The 23,626-nt window shown below is 37.3% G+C and overlaps 1 protein-coding gene across 9 annotated transcripts in view; it reads left to right on the top strand.

Annotated features, from left to right (window-relative positions):
- Positions 1-23,626, top strand: part of FRS2 (fibroblast growth factor receptor substrate 2) — a 107,728-nt gene that overhangs the window by 71,787 nt on the left and 12,315 nt on the right. For 5 of the 9 annotated variants that reach the window (XM_029954001.1, XM_029954000.1, XM_029953993.1 and 2 more), the window contains one exon: positions 19,005-19,095. The gene's annotated coding sequence lies outside the window, so the exon portion shown is untranslated. Of the gene's footprint in view, positions 1-6,198; positions 6,263-7,139; positions 7,244-19,004; positions 19,096-23,626 lie in introns of all 9 variants that reach the window. The other 4 variants (XM_029953995.1, XM_029953994.1, XM_029953998.1 and 1 more) reach the window with 2 other exon arrangements.

The raw sequence follows: 23,626 nt of genomic DNA, 5'->3' as shown, positions 1-23,626 counted from the left end.
ATCTGGCTCACACGCTCTCTCTCTTTCTCTCTTTCTCAAAAAATAAACTAAAAACAAAACAAAAAAGATTTAGATTTCTGTTCCCTAAAACCCATGATGTTTTCATCTTACCATGCTGCCTCCTGGCATTATCACAGATTGATACTGCCTTCTGCTGGAGGAATTTAGAATGCTAAAAACAAAGTCTTTTATTTTAGATTCTGATGTGGTGGTGTTTTTTTTTAATTTTTAAAAAATGTTTATTTATTTTTGAGAGACAGAGCATGAGCAGGGGAAGAGCAGAGAGAGAGGGAGACACAGAATCTGAAGCAGGCTCCAGGCTCTGAGCTGTCAGCACAGAGTCCAACCCAGGGCTCAAACGAAGTCGTCCGGCTGCCTGACCGACTGAGCCAGCCACGCACTCTTGATGTAGTGTTTTAAATTGTATTAAGACAGTAGAGCTGTTTTAGGCCATTTATCAATTACATGAGAATTAAAGTCTTTCTTTAGCTGCATTCTGCCTTATGTTTAGCAGGGTTCATAGTGTCAGAGAATTTAGATTTCAAATTTGCATGTGAAAAAAAAGTTTTTTTAGATTTATTTGTTTTAGAGAGTAAGTACAAACTGGGAAAGGGCAGAGAGAGGGAGAGAGGGAGACACAGAATGCAAAGCACGCTCCAGGCTCCCAGCTGTCAGCACAGAGCCTTATGCAGGGTTCAAACCCACAAACCTCTGAGATGATGATCTGAGCTGAAGTTGGATACTCAACTGACTGAGTCACCTAGGTGCCCCTGCATGTGGAAAAATCTTATGGCTTTGACAAGAACATCGTTATGTACACATTATATGAGACTAGTATTCTTTGTAGCTAACTGTTGAATTAATTAAGTTCACAAACTATTATGTATTTTTTTAATGTTTATTTTAGAGTGAGAGCATGAGCACAAGTGGGGGAGGGGCGGGAAGAGAGGACAGAGAGGATCTGAAGTGCTTTGTGCTGACAGCAGAGAGCCTGATACCGGGCTTGAATTCATGAACTGTGAGATCATGACTTGAGCTGAAGTCAGACGCTTAACTGACTGAACACATGCCACATGCCCCCAGGTTTTTTTTTTTTTTTAAAGAAATTAACAAGGGGCACCTGGGTGACTCAGTCGGTTAAGCGACCAGCTTCAGCTCAGGTCATGATCTCACGGTTCACGGGTTTGAGCCCTGCGTCGGGCTCTGTGCTGATAGCTAGCTCAGAGCCTGGAGCCTACTTCAGATTCTGCATCTCTCTCTCTCTCTCTCTCTCTCTCTCTCTGACCCTCCCCTGCTCGTGCTCTCTTTGTCTCTTAAAAACAAATAAAAAACATAAATAAAAATAAAAATGAATTAACAGACAGCTTTTTTTTAACCAGTACTGGTGGAAAAAATATTGTGAAAGTGAGAGAGAGTAAAAAATCTTAGAAATTCTCACTGTTTTCGGGACGCCTAGGTGCCCAGTTGATTAAGCATCTGACTTGATTTCAGCTCGAGATTGAGCCCTGCATAGGGCTTTGCACTGAGCATGTAGCCTGCTTGGGATTCTCTCTCTTCCTCTCTCTTTGCCCCTTCCCAGCTCATGCACTCTCTGAATGAATGAATGAATGAATGAATGAATGAATAAAAGAAATTATCACTTTTTTGTAGACATTTGCTTTCTCCACATTTGCTTTTAAAAAAGGAAGAAAGAAATAGTCTCATCATTGCTTTAAAATTATATTTTAGGATAAGTTGTCCCAGAGGGAATATCCCCAGTGTTCTTAGCTGTACTTCTGAATATAGCACTTTGGAATTACCTTCATTCACCTTGGTTGATTGATATCCTGAGTTTAAAATCAAGGTAGAACTGAAGGAAAACAAACCATGAAAGCTCTAGGGAAAAGGTGCATATTGTCTTTGTTAAAGTGGTAAACAGGAAAACTAAAAATTCTAAATTTGGCTTCCAGTAAAATTTTGATTAATTTTTTCACTTCATTTCCCCATATGAAGAATGAAGAAAATAATTCCCAGCAGTCTGCACTGAAAGATTATTCTCTAGACAGATATTTATCAAGACTCAAAAGAACATTGGGTTTTGGACACTTTGAAATCCTGTCACTTGATTATAACTGTCTTCTAGCATCTGGGAAGAAGTAAAGAAAAGATATTTTAACATACTTCCCTTAGTGTTATTTGTAATAAGGTGATAGTTTTCTTGACTGTATACTACATTGATTCTAAGAAAGTTTTTTCAATTTTATTCACTGAAATTTGGGTGTACCCTATAATCAGTAGTGTGTCATAGTTTAGGTGGCAAATTTTTTTCTTAGTAGTATATAAGATATCAGCTTTAAAATCAATTGTGTCTAAGCTTTGATGAAAAATAGTGTATATCTCCATTTTTATTTAAAATACTAGCAACAGCAGTAATATAGTGGCCTTCATACTTAAGGGTCACTTTTTCGTAGCCTCTTTTTTCTTAAACATAACTAAGACTAGAAAGTAAGCAAAAAAGGCTTCTGATTCTTAAAATCGCTGTTATAAAGCTAATGAAGTAAAGATCATGTATTTTGACATAGAATATTCCTTTGTCTCTGAGTATAGGGCTATATTTTGCACCTAATGGGCTTAGTTATCTGATTATAGATTTAAAATAAGGATTCAAGGGTAAAAAAAATGTACATAAATGTTTTAAGTGACAGTTCTAGGACCTGCTATACTATCAACTGAGAATGAGGGTGACCATAAACAAAGTAAGAATTAAAAAAAAATTTTTTTAAAACATGCAAAATGCAGAACCAGCCACATAGAGCTATTTTGGTAGGGATAGACAGTCTGATACAGGTAAATCACTCTGATTACAGCTTCGAAGAAACTGTCAGAATGCAGTCTGATTCCACTGCACTTCTTCTAAGGGACAAAATGTATTTTAATTTTTCATTTTGATTGGGAAACATTTGTTATTTATTGTCTCTTTTTATTGCTTAATGGGGTTCTAGAACATAAACATCTGAAATAGGATTTGGTTGTGTAATCCCAGTGATCTCTAGATCCTGATCCTTCTACCCATGGTGCTAAGTGGCACTGGAGTGACATTTTAAGCCTTAGGGCAAAGGATTGGGCAAAGACTGTAGGAAGGTGCAAGAGAAGGAAGAAGTTGAGGAGAAATACCTCAAGAGCACATCATGGTACTGAAGGATGTTTCTAGAAGCTCTCAGTGGGTAGTTGTGTACCAGATGTCCAATTGTATTTTTTTTTTAAAGATTTTATGTTTTTAAGTAATCTCTACATCCAGTGTGGGCCTTGAACTCATAGCCCTAAGGTCAAGAGTCACATGCTCCACCAACTCAATCAGGAAGGTGCCCCCAACTGCATTTTTTTGTTTGTTTGGAATAAACCCAAGCTATATATCTCCATAAATTCTTAGTATTGTGGGACCCCTTCAGGACATTCCCCTAAGACATGTGAATTCTGAGCACAGTTTTGCTGGCTGTGAGCACCTTTTAGCCTCTGAGTGGATTTTAAGTTCTGTGTATTGGCAGGTTTCCAACATTTACTAATCAGGTTATGCCTACTTAAATACTTCTGGCAGTTTCCCCTGGCCACTGCGTTCTCCACACTCTGTCCTAACCTGTTTTGTATATAGCCTGCCATTGGGCTCTGCTTAGACATTTATAGCTTTTCTTTCAAAAGAAGTCTTTAATAAAAGTATTGATTTGTGTATTCTTTAGTCAATAATTTATTGTTGATTATAAAAGTAATTCACACTGTAGAAAATATAAAAATGAGCTTTTCATCCTACCATCAGTGAACCAAATATTAATAGTTTAGTGTGTTTTAGTGTAGTCTTTTTTTCTGGGTGTATGTATTTGTATACATGTGGGAGAGAGAAGTAAGTGTGAATGTTATTTTTTAAAATGAGAAGCCTCTTATATTTGCTACTGGACACAAAGTCATTTTTAAAATAAACTTTTTTCCTGGAACAATTTTAGAATCACAGAAAAGTTGAAAAGATACTACAGAGATTCTCATTTACCGTTTACCTGGCTTTCCCTGATTTTAAGGAGAGAGAGGGAGGGAGGGAGAGAGAGAGAGAGAATGAATCCCAAGCAGGCTCCACAGTGTCAGCATAGACCCCGATGTGGGGCTGAAACTCAGAAACTATGAGCTCATGACCTGAGGTGAAATCAAGAGTTGGATGCTTAACCATCTGAGCCACCCTCGCGTCCCTTCCCTAATGTTAATCTTATATAGTTACTGTGACACATATTTCAAAACCAAGAAATTAGCACCGGCACAGCACTATTAACTACAGACTTTATTTGGATTTCCCCAATTTATCCACGAATGTCCTTTTTCTGTTCTAGAATCCAATCCAGGATACCGTATTGCATTTTAAAAGAACAGACCTGTTCTTTTTTTTCCTGCTTAACTTTATACCATGAATGTTTTTGGCTCATTAAATGTTCTTTAAACAATGCTTATTAATGGCCCCATAAAGGGATAGATGTACTCTGATGTACATATTTCTGGTTAACGTTGTGTGTCGGCGGGGAGGGTGGGCGCATTTTGGGATGTTGGGGGGGGTATTAGAAAACACACCTATCAACCATTTTTATTAGTGGTGTACTTGAATCAGGTAATTTTAATACTAGATTATAACAGTAATTTTGAATGCATTGCTCTAAATGTGGAAAATAACCAAGTTTATTTTCGTTTGAGATTATGTATAATAGCATTTAGATTGAGTTAAATGCAGAACTGATGAACTGTTCATGACGCAATTTGTTTTGAGGGTTATTTAGACTTGATTGGCATTTGGCTAACCTTACTGTAAGTAGATTGTATGTATGCATTCTGTGTACACGCAGTCAATATTTAGGCTCTTAATAAGCGTCTCATACTAGCATGATACCCATCTGTGTTTGGAAATACAGATTTATGGTATATTCCACTTTTATTCATTTTTTAAATTACCACTTTATTTCCTTTTCATTAATGTTTATTTAGTTCTAGGTTAAGCATATAATATAAAAAGCAAAGATGCCATGTTATATTGTTTAATGGATATTTATGGTTTGATTGATACTGAATAAGTTACATATTTCACATGAAGTTTGAAGTTAGTGTGGCTTGCTTTTAGTGTTTCGTTGTTTTAAAGAATAAAGCCAAATGCTTTTTAAGAACTGTTAGGTGTACCCTACTAAGAAAAATTCTGTAAAATTGATACTTAGGTTTTATCTCTTACTGTTGCTCAGTTTAGTAAAACCTCATAGGTTAAATGTTTATTGTGCTAGAGTTCTGTCTCAGCTAGTGGACAACTGTCGATTATTAAATTTATAAGCTAGAAGTTTGTTATGAGGGTTAAGCTATCATTTGTTAATTTGATACAGTTGTATAAATTAATATATAGAAATAACTGAGTTGAAGAATCCAAACATGGAGTTTTGTTACACAATACCTACAGAAAATCGAATGCACCATCTCCATAAGATCAAATATATTTAATTCCAATTTTCAGGCATTACTGGCGAATGCCTATACTTTCTTACTGCTATATGTCTGCTTTCTGTGGTGCAGTCTGTGGAATTTTAGTGGAGAGAGCTATGTGATCTCTCATAGAGACTGTTCGTCACTTTGATGTTTCTGGAGGATGGTATTTGATTTCCTTGTATGTATTTTTATATTGCAATATAAAGTACTCAACCGAGGGTTGATATCCTAAGGCTGATGATATTTTTTTCCTGTAATTGAAGATGCTGGGATTGTTGCCATTGGTACTGATGCAGATTGTTGACTTAGCTAGAGCAGAGTGACTCGTCTTCTGGGTTTGCACATGGGTAGTTGTGTTTTATGTCTTCGGTCAGAGATTATGGACACTCAGACTTAACTGTATAAATTTCATCACCAGTGTTTTTAAGTATAAGTATATTCCAAAATTATAGATGATTCCAGGATTGAATTATGACCAGTATAATTAAAGATGGAGTGGCGTATTATATAATCTTCCATTTTAATTTCTCTTTTATTTCTAGCAAGCCATTTTAGTACCATTTTTTCAGTATTTGCTAAGTACACACACAGTTGTTGGTAGGTAGGTAGATACTACAGATATAGCTATAGATGCTTTTATTTCATTCTTAAGATGAAAGTGACTTTTTCAAATTCAATGTGAAATATGAGGTCAAAGTGGGTAACTTTTTTTTTTTTTTTTAGGTATAAGAAGTATCTGAACTTTAGGTCATCATCCTCCAGCGACACTCACTGCAGGCAGGTTCAGGTGCTGCTAGGAGAATAATTGTGTTTATAGATGGATGCTGTTAGACTTTGGGCATCATAGAAAGTAAAACACCATTGACTGTGTTCTTAGGAATTACAGGTTCTCCTTATATGCACTGTAGATTTTCTGCTTCTATAGAACAGTATCTTGGTTAAGAAAAGAGTGGCATCTTTCAGATTATAAGGGAAAATGTGAACTGTGAAAGTACAAACTGGCCCCCCAGGAAATGACATGAGTCTATCTTCCTACCTATCAATATTTTTCCATCCACACCCTACCTTCCAGCTAAGAAATTACTTACTGCATCTGGAGCAGGCCATGTCCTTTTAGGCTTCTGTGCTTTTGCATGTACTCTTCTTGCTCTGGATTGCCCATCCCCTAGCAAACTCCCCTCTGTCTTTTAGGACTCGACTTAGAGGTCACCTTTCCCAGGAGGCCTCCTATCACTTGTCTTTGCTCTGAGTTCAATGTTTGGATGGCACTGGCCTCTGGGCTTGCAACTCAGTCATTTTTTTCATTTTTTTGTCTGTTTCCCTTACTAAACAGCAAGCTCCTTGAAATTAGTGAATGTGTCTGTATCTTATTTCCTAGCATTTAGCTCTGTGCCTGGTAAAGAGAATTGGTGCTCAGGAAGTACTTGAATGCTTCAGTGTGAAGATGGAGAAAAGAATGAACTCATTTGATAGCTGTTCACAAACCATTGTTATCTGCTAAGGAATTTTTTGCTAGCTTAAGGCAAGCAACTCTAAAATGAGAAAATGTTACCTTGTTAATATTTTAGATTTATTCACAAGAAAATGAATTGCTAACAGTTTAAATATACATAGGTATGTGCTTTCTTTTTCTTGATCATCCTGGTTTTACTTATCTCTTACAGAGAAAACAGAAATGAGAGGAATCTGGTTTAAATTGCAGTACCAGGAATTTAGATTAGACATAAAGAGTTTCCAGAAAATAAAGTACCAGATATTGAAGTGATTTGTAAGTAATGTAATTAATTTTGAAGAGCTTTTTTTTTTTAATTTTTTGAAAAGTTTAAAAAGGAGTGGGGTGATTAGAGGGTTCTGAATTGAAAAGTGGTTCACCACCATAGCCCCTCGTAAAATGAAAAAACCTAAAGGAAGAAAAATTTACTTAGGAATATGCAGACATAACCATATTCATGGGTAGAAGCTTAAAAGATAGTTGGGTACTTTTTGGTTTTGTGTGTTCATGTGTGCTTTAAATTTTCAGCTAACAAAAAAAACTTGCAGGTGTCCTTACTTTTCACAGAATGGCTCTGGTTTTGGTGACTAGCAAAATATACTGAGAAATCTCTCCCCTTAGCTTGTTTCTTGTTTGTTTTTTTTAACACTTCCTTTGAATAATATAAATAATAAAAATTCCTTAGCAGTGTTAAGAATAAGCAGAAAACTAATATGAATCAATTAAAAAAAAAAAAAAGACCTTCCCAGAAGTCTTAAAAGTAAATAATCAGACCACTGACACAAAGAACAAGGTTTTTGAACGCCATTCTCTTGATTGTTTTATTATAATTAAATGTGGAGTTAGCTGTGCCCCAAATTTAGAGTTATATTGCTATGCTTCTAACTATAGATATTCTGTCCTGGCTACATTTGAACAGAACTACTGTGGTATAAGCCAAATTCACCCACAGTGCTAGTGAACTGAAAGAGCAAATATACCTTCCTAAGCACCAGATTTATAATCACACTCATGAATAGAGTTCAGTGTTCCCTTTGCTTGTCATTCTGCAAGAATCATATTGGAATAATTTAGGACAGCTTTACTAAATTTATTAATGTAACTCTTGTTATGAGGATAGTGCTTAAGTTCTAGGCTCCTGTGCTTACAGAGCAAAAGGCTCCTTTGTATTATAGGAGATTTTTACCTATAGTGGTAATACAATAATTTCTTGTCTTTTTAAACACTATATATTTTTCTAAATGTTTTTATAGCTAGAATTTGTTTGGTTTTCACAATAACTCTGTGAAATAGGTGTCCTAATCTTCTACATGAGGAAACTTAGGCACAGAGAGGTTGACTGACTGCCATTTAAAACATTGTTTTAAAATAAATTATTGTTATTATTTCAGTGGCTAACATCTACTAATTGCTTACTATATGCTAGGCACTGTTTTAAGCATTTTATATATATTAAGTAATAAGAGCTTGGGCTTTGGAGTCAGATTTGGTTTTAATTCTGGATCTTCTTATCAACTATTGACTTGGGAAAGCTGCCTAACTTCTTGAAGCCTTGTTCTCATTTGGAACACAGAAATAATAATAGTACCTACCTCATAGGGTGGTTGTGTAGATTGAGATAATCCAAATGAATGTATGTCTAGCATATAGTGAGGGCTTTAAAATCAGTTTGCTATAAAAGAATAAAGTGTTGGTGGATAATAATTTTTAACTTCTTGATAATTTTCCTGGGGTAAAATCATTGTATTCTTCTTGAGTGTGGAATCATAGTTGTTCTGATACAGATATGTATTGTACAAGGTAATATCCATGTTACCACAAGATTATGGCTCCATATAGTCTACCTCCAAATCACCTTTTGGTTCTAAGCCTTCTGCTACTGGGAAGAAACCAGACAGTTTAGAAGACATGGAAAGTATCTAAGGCATTCATGTTTCTGAGTCAAAGGCAGGGCACAGTGATCCATTGGGCTATGTTCATTCCAGGAGTGCTTTGGTATATCAGTTACCAAACTGATGTGTTTTTGTATATTTTTGTAAATGAGGCACATAAAGTCTATTAATCCATGATACAACTGACATACTGAATATATGCATTGAAAAAACAGAAAAAGCAAGCAAAACACTTCACAGTACTTTGGCAATAATAATAATAATTAAGTACTAAAATAATGAAATGAATATATTTTGATACTTAAAAAGACGTTCAGAGAGAATTCTGGGAACATGGTGAAATAGGAAGCATCAGGAATGGATCTCTCCACCTAGGCAACTGTTACCCTGGCAGAATCTTATGTAACTGTTTTGGTACTTTGGAGTTATTAAAGATTTGCATCTGCCAGGAGAAGGCTTGGCTATTAATTGTGATTAATTTCAGTCAGATTCAGCTCTTAGCACGGCTACCCATCCTCTTCTCCCAGTCCTGTGCAGCTTGTAAGAGCCAAGATAGGCAAAAAGAATCCTCTCTTCCAAATGTCAGAAATCTGTGCTGGAGTCACTGGCTGCTGCTTCTGATCACAGAAGTTCACACAAAAAAAGTGGGCAACCAACCACTGGTGTTGAATCTCTCCCTGCTGTTGCAAGCCCCTCCCCTCCAGCTGAAGTGACTTCTGGGAGATTGAAAAGGCTAGCACCTTCTTTTGCCCCATTCAATTTTCTCTTTTTCCCCCCTTTGGGAAACAGACATTAAAGACTACAACATTCCAAAACAACTGCATATATAGGGAAATTTCAAAAGTGACCACACATACCCAGAAAAAGGCCCAGAAAAGACCTCCCTGTTTTTATATATTATATGTATATACACCACATCCCATCCCCGCTTCTTGTTTGTATATATTATATGTATATACACCACATCTTCTTCATCCATTCATCTGTTGATGGACGTTTGGGCTCTTTCCGTACTTTGGCTGTTGTCAATAGTGCCGTTATAAACATTGGGGTGCATGTTCCCCTTTAAAACAGCACACTTGTATCCTTTGGATAAATACCTAGTAGTGCAATTGTTGGGTTGTAGGGTAGTTCTATTTTTAATTTTTTGAGGAACCTCCATACTATTTTCCAGAGTGGTTATACCAGTTTGCATTCTCACCAGCAGTGCAAAAGAGATCCTCTTTCTCCACATCCTCACCAACATCTGTTGCCTGAGTTGTTAATGTTAGCCAGTCTGACAGGTGTGAGGTGGTATCTCATTGTGGTTTGATTTGTATTTCCCTGATAATGAGTGATGTTGAACATTTTTTCATGTGTTGGCCATCTGGATGTCTTCTTTGGAGAAATGTCTATCCATGTCTTTTGCCCATTTCTTCACTGGATTATTTGTTTTTTGGATGTTGAGTTTGTTAAGTTCTTGTAGACTTTGGATGCTACCCCTTTATCTGATATGTCTTTTGCAAATATTATCTCCCATTCCATTGGTTGTCTTTTAGTTTTGCTGATTGTTCGCTTCGTTGTGCAGAAGCTTTTTATTTTGATGAGGTCCCAATAGTTCATTTTTGCTTTTGTTGCTCTTGCCTCTGGAAACAGGTTGAATGAGAAGTTGCTGTGGCCAAGGTCAAAGAGGTTTTAGCATGCTTTCTCCTCGAAGATTTTGATGCCCTCTGTCTAGCATTTAGGTCTTTCATCCATTCTGAGTTTATTTTTGTGTATGGTGTAAGAAAGTGGTCCAGGTTCATTTTTCTGCATGTAGCAGCACCATTTTTCCAGCACCACTTGCTGAAGAGACTATTCTTTATTCCATTGAATATTTCTTTCCTGGTTTGTCAAAGATTAGTTGGCCATATGTTTGTGGGTCCGTTTCTGGGTTCTCTGTTCTGTTCCATTGATCTGAGTGTCTGCTCTTGTGCCAGTACCATACTGTCTTGATGATTATAGCTTTGTAATACACTTGAAGTTCAGGATTGTGGTGCCTCTAGCTTTGATTTTCTTTTTCAAGATTGCTTTAGCTATTTGGATTTTTTTTTTTCTGCTTCCATACTAATTTTAGGATCGTTTGTTCTAGCTCTGTGAAGAATGTTGGTGTTATTTTGATAGGGATCACCATATCAAACCACATTTTAATTAAGCTTCCTAAAGCCAAACACAAAAAAAATCTTCAAAGTAGCAAGAGATAAGCAAATTATACTTGGATTATTTGTTTTTCAGGTGTTGAGTTTGTTAAGTTCTTAGAGACTTTGGATGCTACCCCTTTATCTGATATGTCATTTGCAAATATTATCTCCTATTCCATTGGGAGATAATACATACAAGACATCCTCAAAAAGATGATCAGCAAATTGTACATTAGAAACTTTGGAGGTCAGATACCAGTGGGCTTATATATTTAAACTGCTGAAAGGAAAACACTGCCTGGGGCACCTGGGTGGCTCAGTTGGTTAAGCATCTGACTTAGAGCCCTGAGTCGGGCTCTGTGCTGACAGCTCAGAGACTGGAGTCTGCTTCAAATTTTGTGTTTCCCTCTCTTTCTGCCCCTTCCCTGCTCACACTGGGTGTCTCTGTCTCTCTTTCAAAAATAAATAGACATAGAGAAAAACTGCCAACCAAGAATTCTATATCTGGAAAAACTGTTCTCTAAAAGTAAGGGAGAAGTTAAGACATTCCCAGATAAACAAAAGCTGCAGAAGTTCATTACCACTAGACCTGCTCTGTAAGAAATGTGCAAGGGAGTTCTGCAAAGTAAACTGAAAGGATTCTAGACAGTAATGAAGCCATATGGTGAAATGAAGATCTCACTAGAGATAAATACAGGGGAATTATAAAAGCTAGTGCTGTTGCAACAAAGATTTGTAACCGCACTTTTTGTTTTCTACATAATTAAGAGGTTAGTCACATTTAAAGGTGAAAAAAGGCTACTATACTATTATAATTTTGGCTTGTAATTCTTTTGTTTTCTACATAATAGACTAATACATTAAAAGAGAATTATTAATTTATTTGGACACACTGTGTATAAAGATAGAGCTTTGGGACATCAGTAACTGGAGAGGAGTGGGGATGGAGCTATAGCGTGAGCAGTTTTTATATATTATTGATGTTAAGCTGGTATAAATTCACATTGGATTATTATAACTTTAGGATGTGCTCTAATCCCCATGACAACCACAAAGAAAATATCTATAGAAATACATACAAAAGGAAATTAGAAAGAAATTTAAACATTTCACTGAAAAAAATAAAATCACCTAAACCCAAAAGAAAATAGTAATGTAGGAAATGAGGGACAAAAAATCTGAAGGCATATAGAAAACAAATAGCAAAATGACAGAAGTCCCTCCTTATCAGTAATTACTTTAATTGTAAATTCATTAAACTTTCTAATCAAGACAGATTGGCAGAATGGATAAAAACACATGATCCAACTCTATACTGGCTACAAAAGGCTCACTTTAGAGATCCAATAGATTGAAAGTGAGAAGGTAGAAATATATACTGCATGTGAATTGTAACCAAATGAGGTCAGACTTGGCTGGTCTAATATCAGATAAAGTAGATTATATATTTAAAAAGGTTATAAGAGACAAGAATATTATAATATTAATAAAATATTCAACAGAATAAGAAGGTATAACAATTACAAACATTTAGGTATCTAATGACAGATCATCAAAATATACAAAGTAAAATTGGACAGAATTGAAGGGAGAAATAGACAGTTTTACAATAGTAGTTGGAGACTTAATACTCACAATATATAGATAGAATAACTAGATAATATAAATGAGGAACTAGAGGGCATAACCAACTAGATCTAACAGACAGAACTCTACCCAACAAGAGTAGCATCCACGTTTTTCTTAAGTACACATGGGACATTTTTCAGGATAGAGCATATGTAAGGCTATAGATGAAGTCTTAATACATTTTAAAATATAGATATCATAAAAGGATCTTCTCTAACTGTATGGGATGAAGTTAGAAATCAACAACAGAAGGAAAACTGGAAGAAAATCACAAAATTCTGGAAAGTAAACAACACATTTTTAAACAACCAGTGGCTCAAAGAAGACATCACAAGGAAAATTAGCTAATACTTAGAGATAAATGAAAATAGAAACATGCCAAAAAGAATGGGATCCAGAGAAAGCAGTACCAAGGGGGAAATTTACAACTATAAATGCCTACATTAAAAAATTAAAAAGACCTCAAAATAACAACCTAACTTTATAACTTAAGAAACTAGGAAAGGAATAACAAACTAAAACCAAAGCTAACAAAAGGAAGGAAATAATTAAGTTTAGAGCAGAGATACATGATATGGAGAATAGAAAAAAAAAAACCAATGAAATGAAAAAGTTGATTTCTTTAAGAAGAGCAACAATATTGGCAAATGTTAAGTTAGATAGACTAAGGAAAAAGAAGGAGGATTCAAATTACTAAATTAAGAAATGGAAGTAGAGACATTACTGATTCTACCAAAGCAAAAAAGATCATAGTACTATGAACAATTGTATAATATCGATGAAGGACAGATTCCTAAAAATGAAACCGACCAAGACAATCACATATAGAAAATCTGAATAGACCTATAACTAGTAAGGAGATTGAACTAGTAATCAAAAATATCCTGACTAGAAGGGGATAGTTCTCACTGATGGATTCTACTAAACATTTAAAGAATTAATATTAATAATTTGAAACGTTTCCAAAAAACTGAAAAAGAGGGAACACCTCTTAATTCATTCTATGAGGACAGCATTATCCTGATGCCAAAGCCAGACAAAGATACTGAAAAGAAAACTACAGACCAAGATCCCTTTATTTTTTTAAGATTTTGTTTTTAAGTAATCTCTATACCCAACTTGGGGCTTGAACTCACAACCCCAAGATCGAGTCGCATGCTCCACTGACTGAGCTCCACTGGGTATCCTTCAGTATCCCTAGGAACATCAATGCAAAAATCCTTCACAAAATACTTGCAAACAGAAATTAGCAAAATATTAAATTCCACATACAAAGTGGGATTTATTCTTGGAATGCAAGAGTGATACAACATAGAAAAACCAATCAAGGTAATATACCACGTTAATGAAAAATGAAGGGGAAAAAACCCACATGATCATCTTAGCTGATACAGAAGAAGCATTTGACAAAATTCAATACTTTTTCATCATAGAAACATTTAAAAAATGAGGAATAGGAGGAAACTACCTCCACATAATAAAAGCCATCTCTGAAAAACATGTGGTGAACATCGTACTCAGTACTGAAAGACTCAAAGCCTTTCCTCTAAGAATGGAACAAATCAGTGATGCCTGCTTTCACCGCTTTTATTCAACATAGTACTGGAAGTTCTAGCCAGAGCAGTTAGGCAAGAAAGAGAAATAGAAGGCATCCAAATTGGAAAGCAAGAAGTAAAACTGTCTGTTTGCAGATTATATCATCTTATATGTACTGAAAGATTCCATTTTTAGGACTAATAAATACAGCAAAATACTAGGATACAAAGTCAATATGCAAAAATTGGTTACATTTCTATATTCTAATAGAGAACAATCTGAAAGGAAATTACAAAAACAGTTTCATTTACAGCAGCATCAAAAAGGATAAAATATTTACGAATTAAGTTCACCAAAGTAGTTAAAGACTTGTACAATAAAATCTATAAAACATTGCTGAAAGAAATTAAAGAAGACATAACTAAATACACCCTGTGTTCATGGATTAGAAGATGTAATATTATTAAAATGTGAGTACTGTTCAAAAAGAGCTGCAGATTCAATGCAACCCCTATAAAAATCCAGTGGTGTTTTTTTCAAAAATAGAAAAACCATCCTAAAAATTATATAAACTCTCTGGGGACCCAGAATAGCCAAAACATCTTTTGAAAAAGAATAGGGGTTCCCTGGGTGGCTTAGTTGGTTAGGCATCCAACTCTTGATTTCACCTCAGGTCATGGTCTCACAGTTTGTGAGATTGAGCTGTGCTGATGCACAGAGCCTACTTGAGATTCCCTCTCTTCTCTCTCTGTCTTCCTCCCCCTGCTCACACTCTCTTTTTCTCTCAAAATAAATAAATAAACATTAAAAAAAATTTTTTTTTAAAGGCAAACCTGGGTGACTCACATTCCAGATTTCAAAACTTATTACAGAGCTACAGTAATCAAATAGTATGGTACTGGCATAAAGACAGACTTATAGGTCAGTGGAATAGAATAGAGAATCCAGAAACAGACCCTTACACATATGGTCAACTAAGTTTTGACAGAAGTGTCAATACCATTCAGTGGGGAAAGGACGGTCTTTTTGGTGGTGGGGAAACTGGATATTCACACGCAAAAGAATGAACTTGTACCCTCATCTAACACCCATACAAAAATTAACTCAAAAAGGATCAAAGACCTAAATATAACATAAAACAATATAGTAGTTCTTATAAAAAATCAAAACCACTAAATAAAAGCATCACGACATTGGATCTGGAACTGCCTTCTTGGGTATGACACCAGAAGCATAGGCAACAAAAGCGAAAATAGACAAATTGGACTTCACGAAAAAAAAATTTTTTTGTACTATTCAACAGACTGAAAATGGCAACTCATGGAATGGGGGGAAATATTTGAAAACCATATATTTGGCAAGGAATTAATATCCAAAATATATAGATAACTTCTGAAAGTCCACAGCAGGGGCAGGCACTTGAGTGGTTCAGTCGGTTAACGTTCAACTCTTGATTTCAGCTCAGGTCGTGATTTCATGGATCGTGAGTTTGAGCTCCATATCAGGCTCCACACTGACAGCACAGAGCCTGCTTGGGATTTTCTCTCTCTCTACCTCTTCCTCTGCTGCTCCCCCCTCCCTCTGCCCCCCCCTTCACTCTCTCTGTCTGTCTCAAAATAAATAAATAAACTTTAAAAATGTTTCAAAGTCCAAAACAAAAGAACATACCAACTCAAAAATAGGCCAAGGACTTGTATAGACATTTTAAAAGCCAAAGAAGATTTATATGAATGATTACTAAGCACATAAAAGGGTGCTCAAAATCACGAATTATTAGGGAAATGCAAATCAAAACTGGAGATTGAGATGACTTTTTATACTCATTAGGATGGCTAATACCAACAAACAAAAACAGAGAACAGATGTTGGTGTAGATGTGGATGTGGAGAAATTGGAACTCTTACGCACTGCTCGTGAGAATGTCAGTGGTATAGCTGCTGTGGAAAACAGTTCCTCACAAACTAAAAAATAGAATTACCATGTGATCAGCAACAATGAATTGAAAGCACAGTCTCAGAGATTTGTACATTCATGTCAGTAGCTGCATTATTCACAGGAGCTAAAAGGTAGATAAATGCCCACCAACAAATGAATGGATAAGCAAAATTTGGTGTGTGTGTGTAATGGAATATTGTTCCAGCTTTTAAAGAAAATTGTGACACCTGTTACAGCATGGTGAACTTTAAGGACATTCTGCCTAGTGAAATAAGGCAGGCACACAAAGGATAAATACTGTGATCTAATTTATATGCGGTACCTAGAGTAGTTAAACTCCTAAAAACAAAGTGGAATGGTGGTCGCCAGCATTAGCTGGGAGGGGAAGTGAGCTATTTAATGGGTACAGAGTTTGTCTTGTAAGATGAAGAAGTTCTAGATACTGATTGCACAACAATATTGAATATATTTAACTCTACTAAAGTGTGCACTTAAAGACAGGATAATCAGTAAAAAAAATTAGGAAGAGAAAAAAGAGGACTGAAGATGGGACAGAATAAAAAGTTTTTAAAGATTTTGTTGGAGGCTTTTTAATATTTTCCAGAGCCTTAATAGATTGGTACACTGATTCTTTAATATATTTTATTTTAAAACTCAAGACTATTCCTTGATATAGGGTTATAGAAAGATGACTTCTCTTAAATGTGTGTGTGTGTGTGTGTGTGTGTGTGTGTGTGTGTATTTTTTACATTCACTTATTTTTGAGAGACAGAGTGAGACAGAGCATGAGTGGGGAAGGGGCAGAGGGAAAAGGAGATACAGAATCCAAAGCAGGCTCCAGGCTTTGAGCAAGCAGTCAGCACAGAGCCTGAGATGGGGCTCGAACCCACCAACCATGATCATGACCTGAGTTGAAGTCAGAAGCTCAACCAACTGAGCCACCCAGCTAGTCCCTCCCTGTCACTTCTTTTAGTCGTATTTACTATGATTAAACTTATTTCAGAATGGGAGTTGTGAGATGCTTATAAGTGGAATGAATAAGAAAAGGAAGAGAGGTTTTCCCGAGCTAATTGGCTAATAACCTTTCTCAGGAGAGAGAGATGAACAAACAATACGTATTTGTGTAAGAGCAATGATTTATGTTGGAATTAGCCACGTAATTTTACAAGCCAAAAAGCATGATATATGTTAATCTCTTGGAGAAAGGAAGGGTGTGCTAAAGCCGAGGCACTGGGTGGCTGCTCGCTCTAACATGGGCTGTAGCAGCAGCTTATGAGAGGCACAAACACCTGGCCAAATTGCTGATTTTGTATCTAGGTTTGAAGTCCAGAGTTGTAAAGTTTGTTTGCATGTGGAAACAAATTTTGTTTGCATGATTTGGAAATGTTCTTTTTGTTTTAAATTTATTTTATTATTATTATTTTTTAATTTTCTTAGAGAGTGAGGGAGAGGGGGAGAAGGAGAGAGAGAGAATCTTTTTTTTTTTATGTTTATTTATTTTTGAGAGAGAGAGTGTGTGTGTGTGAGTGGGGTAGGGGCAGAGAGAGGGAGACACAGAATCTGAAGCAGGCTCTAGGCTCTGAGCTGTCAGCATAGGGCCTAACACAGAGCTCAAACCCACAATCTGCTGGATCATGACCTGAACCAAAGGTGGACACTTAACCCACTGAGCCACTCAGGTGCAGAGAGAGAGAGAGAGAGTGCGCGAGAGAGAAAAGAGGGGTGGAGGGGGAGAGAGGGAGAATCTTAAGTAGGCTCTGTGCTCAGTGCAGAGCCCGATGCAGGGCTCAATCCTGCGACCATGATCCTGGGATCAAGCCGAAATCAAGAATCAGACACCCACAGACTAAGCCGGCCAGGCATACCTGGAAATGTTCATTTTAGAAATCAGTCATTTGTTAACTCTAGTTAATACATGGATTAAAATGAGACTATTTGCAAAACCCCTAGTGCCTGATACAGTGTAATTATTCAGTAAATGTTAGTGCCCATGTTTAAGTTTTATTTGTGTTACGAAAAGGGAATAGATTGACCAGAAATTTCCCAAAAGTATATTGAAACTCTAGATTATAACTTATTGCTATAATTTATATTATTGTCCTGTTACCTTATGGCCTGCTTGTTCATGTCTACCGTTTCCTAGTGACTGACTCTGATTTGGTTCTCAAAGGGTCTAGTAGATTAGGGAGGCACAGCAGGTGGGCTCTAGAGAGTCTGCTCTTTGGGAAGAGTGCCGGTAAACTTTCAGAAAAGTGACTGGAGGGGCGCCTGGGTGGCTCAGTTGGTTAAGCATCTGGCTTCAGCTCAGGTCATGATCTCATGGTTCGTGGGTTTGAGCCCTGCATCAGGCTCTGAGCTGACAGCTCAGAACCTGGAGCCTGCTTCTGATTCAGTGTCTCCCCCTCTCTCTGGCCCTCCCCTGCTTGTGCTGTCTCTCTCTGTCTCTCAAAAATAAATAAACATTAAAAAAAAAAAAAGACTGGAAGTGTAGAATCCACCTGCCACAGATGAAGTGGGCTTTTAGAGCTGGAAAGGAACGTTGGAGGTGGTTTAGTTTGACCTCTCATCTGATGGCTGAGGAGATGAGCGTAGAGAAGCGAGTTGTCCTGTGTCACAGCTGGAGTGGAGAAGCCTGTCAGTGACTTAGAAAGGTTTTGATCCACATCATAGAACTTAGACTGTAGCATGTTTACTTCTTCCTTTGAAAAGGCCATGTGAATGATAACATGTACGTGTCATATTAATTTTACAAATCTATATTTATCAGATTTTTATACTTTTGAGTTTATTTAAATAGATTAACTGAATTAGCAGTGCTGCTTGAAGGCTTAAAAGGTAAATCATTGCCTTAAGAGAAATAAATTCTTGACTTTTTTCTGTTTCTAGGTTAAGTCAGCAAAGAAAACATGGTATTTTGAAGTATGATTAAAGTCCTGATGCTGCAGAAGAGGCTAAGAATATTAATGGCTAAATCTAGGTAAGTTGAGGTTTAACTTTTTATAGAAAGTAAAAACATTAAGTTCACAAATTATATTCCCCTTCCTTTCTCCCCCACAGATTATATTCTTTTAAAGCAAGGTATTTTAATTGTTTTCTTGAATGCACTCATGTAGCCTCCTGAGCTGCTGTCCCCTTCAAAGAATCAGGACAAATGGCTTTAATTAAACTAAACCAGTGTTTACAAATTTAAAATATTCAGAGGCGCCTTGGCGGCGGCTCAGTCAATTGAGCTTCAGGTCATGATCTCATGGTTTCTGAGTTCAAGCCCCGTGTTGGGCTCTGTGCTGATGGCTCAGATCCTGGAGCCTGCTTTGGATTCTGTGTCTCCCTCTCTCTCTGCCCCTCCCCCCTCAAAATAAACAAACATTAAAAAGGTAACATAAAATGTTCACCCAACTTGGTGCAGTATCCGTCTTCCCAAACAGTAGCTGCCTTTTTTTCTTGAATGTGATCTCGGCTATGTTGCTTTCTTGAGGGAGCGGGGTCCGTCTGGGTTTTTGCTGAGTAATGAATTGGTTGGGTGAGATGGTGAGATCATATGGTTTTTCTCAAGTATTCACAGTATTAGTGCACATTATTAAGTCTTACATAACTCAGATGTGGTTTCCAAATATTAATCTGGTGGGCATAAATACAGAATACCTAGTGTCTTGCCTTTCCCCTTGGCTAGGAGTTTGTGGTTCTGGAGGAGGAATCAGAGATGTGCAAGAGAGCAAGAGAGCTCCACATTACAAACTCCCCCTCTGTGTCGGAAGATTGACCACAGCTTCCCGTCGCTCCAGCTGTCTAGTCTCTCTCTCATACTGAACCTATTCTTTAACCTTACTGTTCCTTTTTGCCTCCAGTTTTTCCATTTCATCAGCCCTCTTCTTTCTTTGCTTCTTTCCTGATCAGACCTGATGTTACATCACTTCAATTCCCCGTATTGCCAATATCCTGTAATTTCCTTGGCCTCTTACCCTCTGAGCCTGGCTCGCTTGAACTGGCAGCCCTCTGGATGGCCGAGCACTGCTGCAAAAGCAGCGTGATCTTCCTCTCCAGCCTCTGCTGCGCTCTGAGTGCAGCCTACTTAATAATCCTGCTTCCTTTCTTGGGTATAGCCCCTTCCATTTTCCTCAAGTCCCTCATTCTGCAAATGTGCCTTCTATTTTACTTTTCTACTAACTCTGCCCATTCCTACTCTCTTCCCTCCCTCCTCAGGACAAGGCAGTCCCTACTTCTGTGGGCAGACTTCTTACTCTGGGCCCTGGAACTCCTTCCTCTCCAGTCTCTTCTTCTGTCTTGATCTATCATGTAGCTCATTTTTTCCCTTTGTTTTTTTTCCTAAAAATTTTAACCTTTCTTGCACCTACTAGTTACAAACCTGTGTAAATCTAGGTCATCTGAAAACAAATAACTCAAGCAGCATATTTTCTTTAGAAACTATGTCTGTCTACACTGTCGTACTCTGCCCTTTCTGAATCTGTTCTGGAAATAGCAGTTTCTGTTCTCTGGGGGGCTACTTCCTTGTCTTCCATTTGTTTGCTTCAGTTTGGTTTCTGCCCTACCAGTCTCCCACGAATGGAACCCTGCTTCTTGATACTTTTCTTTTTTCAGTTTGTACAGTTCTAATTTTTTTTCCTCCTTCATTTGCTTACATCTACTCCAGTATTTCCACATTGTATTCCCCAGAATTTTAACTGTAGACCACTCTTTATACTATCCTTGGGCAGCGTTTTCTGTTTTACAGCTTCAGATACTGACTGTGTATCAATATTTTACCTCCTTCCTGAAATCTGTAGTCAGGTATTTAACTCTCTGTTGCATATCTCCGTTTGGGTGTTCTCTAGAATCTTAGCTTAACATGTCTAAAACTGAACTAAGCAGTGTCACTTCTGCTCGAAGACTACTGTAGTTCTTTCTGTCTCAGGTAATGGAGCCAGCCCCCTTCGGCTGCACACTGGAAACTACCTCTCCTTCCCGTATGCCTTGGCAGCCACTCCGAGCTGTTGACTTGCCTGCCGAAATATTTTAAAAATTCCTCTTTTCCTGGGGGCGCCTGGGTGGCTTATTTGGTTGAGTGTCCGGCTTCGGCTCAGGTCATGATCTCACGGTTCATGGGTTCGAGCCCTGCGTCGGGCTCTGTGCTGACAGCTCAGAGCCTGGAGCCTGCTTTGGATTCTGTATCTCCCTCTCTCTCTGCCCCTCCCCTGCTTGCACTGTCTCTCTCTCTCTCTCTCTCTCAAAAATAAATTAAAAAAAAAACATTAAAAAAATAAAAATTATCTCTTTTGTCTCCCTACTACTGCTACTCCGGTCTTAGGTCTGTAGCATATTTCGTTTTTCAGTATTCTCTAACGGTTTTTCTTCTCTGAATTGAACTGCCACTCAAATTTATTCTCCAGGTGGACCTTGCTTTCCTCCTTCAAATTCTTGACCGGCTTTCCATCATGTGTAGGATAAAATCCATTCTCCTTAGCATGGCACATGAGGCTTTTGTGTCACACGCTAGGCTTTTCATTAATTATTGTTGTGCCAGATTGAAACACTCAGTGTGAACAGAGTTTCTATGTAGTTTGTACCCCCACTCAAATGTCCCCGACCACATGGAAGATGCTGCCTTAACTAGTAGCCCGTGAATGTGGCAGGTAGAAGAATGATGTTCTAGGGGTGCCTAGCAGGCTCAGTTGGTGGAGTGTGCAACTCTTGACCTTAGAGTTGTGGGTTTGAGCCCCACGTTGGGTGTAGAGATTACTTAAAAATATATTTAAACATCTTTAAAACAAAACAGTAACAACAACAACAACAACAACAAAGAATGATTTTCTGTTTTGTTTCAGGAATAGTTTAAAAACATTCCTTTGAATGTTTTGAGGCAGAAGCCACACTAGTAATCTTTTAGCTCTTTATATTCATGAACAGGTCAGTGGTAAGGTTAGACGTGTAATTTTAAAAAGACTTTGTTTCTATCAATTATCCCTCTACTTTTACTATTCTTTTGCCTCTTTCTCATACTATAATTTATCAAATATTTTCAGGTTTTATTGTGCTTTGCAGATACTGTGATTTTTATGAATTGAAGATTTGTGGCACCCCTGCTTTGAACAAGTCTATCAATACTATTTCCCCAACAGCATTTGCTCATTTTGTGTCTCTGTGTCACATTTTGGTAATTCTCACAATATTTAAAACTTTTTTATTATTATATTTATTTTGATGATCTGAGATCAGTGATTGTGACTCACTGAGAGCTTAGATGATGGTTAGCATTTTTAGCAATAAAGTACTTTTTAATTAAAGTACATACATTGTTTTGTTAGACACACTACTATTGCCCATTTAATAGACTATAATATAGTGTAAACATAACTTTTTTTAAGGTTTATTTATTTATTTTGAGAGAGAAAGAGAAGGAACGAGGAGGGGAGGGGCAGAGAGAGAGAGGAGACAGAATCCCAAGCAGGATGTGTGTCATCCGCGCAGAGCCTGACACAGGGCTCAGTCTCACAAACCATGAGATCGTGACCTGAGCCGAAATCAAGAGTTGGACAGTTAATGGACGGAGCCACTCAGATCCCCTAAACATAACTTTTACATGCACTGGGAAACCAAAAAATTGATTTGACTTGCTTTATTGTGATACTTGCTTTTTTGCCATGGTCTAGAACCAAACCTGCAGTATCTCCAAGGTATGCCTGTATTAATTTTTTCCATGTTTGTTTGTTTATTTTAAGAGAGAGTGGGAGAAGAGTAGAGAGAGAGGATGAGAGAATCCCAAGCAGGCTCCAAGCTGTCATTGCAGAGCCTAATGTGGGGTTCGATGTCACAAACCCATGAGATCATCACCTGAGCGAAAATTAAGAGTCAGGCACTTAACCACTGAGCCACCCAGGTGCCCCCAGCCATATTAATTTTTAAAAATTAAATATTTATGGACCGTGTACTATGTCAAGTGATATGCTTATTGCTTAGAGAAGACTCCTATCTTTAGGAAAATTACAGTGAAGTGAATGTTGAGACAGATAAACATTACAATAGAATATGATAATGCCATGATAGAGTCATGTCCTTTCGACAGTGAGGACCCTGAAGGACGTCTAGCTAGTTGGAGTCTCAGATCCCTACCTCATTGTTCAGGACCCTTTATGTGGTTTGGCGCCTGTTCTTGTTACAACCTGCCTATCTTCTGGTTGTGTTGGACACCTCACTTTCTCCTGAATGCAGAATCACTTTTCATGATCTTTCATGACCTTGACCTTTGTACTCTTTTATCTATCTCAACTACCTATTTCTATTTTGTGCCCAGCACACTGTTTCTGCTCATTCTTTTAAGTAGCAGTTCAAATGGTGCTTCCTGCCCTGTTAACCCCGAAAGTCATTTGCTCCCTTTACTGTGTCAACAGAACTCTTCCCAGGTTCTCACATAAGGTTTAATCATAATGCATTATCTATTTACATCTCTGTCTTTCCCTTTAGATTTAGGACTTTTCAGAAGTACATACTGTGACTTAATCTTTTTTTAATGTTTA

Source organism: Suricata suricatta, chromosome 10, assembly GCF_006229205.1.
Source record: "Suricata suricatta isolate VVHF042 chromosome 10, meerkat_22Aug2017_6uvM2_HiC, whole genome shotgun sequence".
NCBI lineage: Eukaryota > Metazoa > Chordata > Mammalia > Carnivora > Herpestidae > Suricata > Suricata suricatta.
Note: the sequence above shows the minus strand (reverse complement) of the source record. Positions and strands in the feature narration are given on the sequence as shown.